Consider the following 1,245-nt stretch of genomic DNA (forward strand, 5'->3'; position numbering starts at 1 on the left):
AAAGAATAATGACAGGAAGAGGAGAAGGAAGAGGAGGAGGATATGGAGACAAAAACAAAGATAAAAAGAAGATTTTGAAGTCAGGAGTAGTTAGGAAAAAAGGCAAGCATGTCTTCTGTAACACACTATTGTTTTTCCTAGAAACCAAAGTTGGACATTAGAAATGATTTTTTTCTTTCCTTTTTTTTTAGCTTACAAAGCAATTTATTAACAGAAAATAACTTGAGAAGTCCTGTTCACAGATGACGACCACCCTTCCTTCGAGTGCTGTCAGAGGGGATGGGGGTGACATCCTCACTCCACCCAATCTTCATCCCAGAGCGAGCAAGAGCTCTGAGGGCTGTCTGGGCTCCAGGTGCAGAGGTCTTGGTCCTGTTTCCTTCTGTGGCCCAGAGTTTGATATGCAGGGCAGTGATGCCCAGCTCCTTTCACCTCTGGACCAAATCCTGTGCAGCCAACATGGCTGCATATGGAGAGAACTCATCTTGGTCAGCCTTCACTTTCATTCCACCAGTTACTCAGCAGATGGTTTCCTTGCCAGAAAGATTGGGAACATGGACAAAGGTATCACTGAAGGATGCAAAAATGTGGCAGACACCAAATACATTCTCTCCTTCAGCCACCTGAGGTCCAAGGCGGATGACTTGTTCTTCCTTCTTTTCCTTCCCCTTGCAAGGTGCCATTTCTAAACATCGTCTCCAGACCAGAAATGATTTTTTCTATATATGTGTTATTAAAAAAAATCCCCCAAATATAAGAAATAAAAAGCACTGTGCTTTAAAAATTAGCTTGGCATAGTGTCTGAAAATGGGTTCAAACCGAAAATAATTCTACAAACCAGTGCCATCCAACTAGACAATGGCATAGGAAAGGGTCACAGCATTCTGTCACTAGGAAGGAATGGAGCTATTTAAATCTTAAGGTCATGGGGTGGGGATCTAATAAGAATTATCAAAGAATCTAAGATTTTATAAATGGAAAAAAGCCTGTACTTGTAAGCAGCTAAATTAATATCATTAGCAATTCAAGACCTGAGGGATTGATAAGTTCAATACAGTTACAATGAAAATCCCAATGGGGGTCCTGTCCCCACTGCCTACTTCGTGCAGATACACTTGGATTCCAGGTGCTGGTGCTGATGTGTCTGTCTTTTGTCTGCTTCTGGAGATCTGAACTCAGGTCATCAGGCTCGAGCCTTAAGTTTGGTGTACCCTCTGGGCCATCTCTGCAAAGCCGAGCTTTTCC

At 42.6% G+C, this 1,245-nt stretch overlaps 1 pseudogene; it reads right to left on the reverse strand.

Moving 5' to 3' along the window:
* Positions 1 to 220: 220 nt before the first annotated feature.
* Positions 221 to 765, reverse strand: LOC120098592 (uncharacterized; annotated as a pseudogene).
* Between the last annotated feature and the right edge of the window lie 480 nt (positions 766 to 1,245).

Source organism: Rattus norvegicus, chromosome 19 (genome assembly GCF_021556685.1).
Source record: "Rattus norvegicus strain SHRSP/BbbUtx chromosome 19, alternate assembly SHRSP_T2T, whole genome shotgun sequence".
In the NCBI taxonomy this organism is placed as follows: Eukaryota; Metazoa; Chordata; class Mammalia; order Rodentia; family Muridae; genus Rattus; species Rattus norvegicus.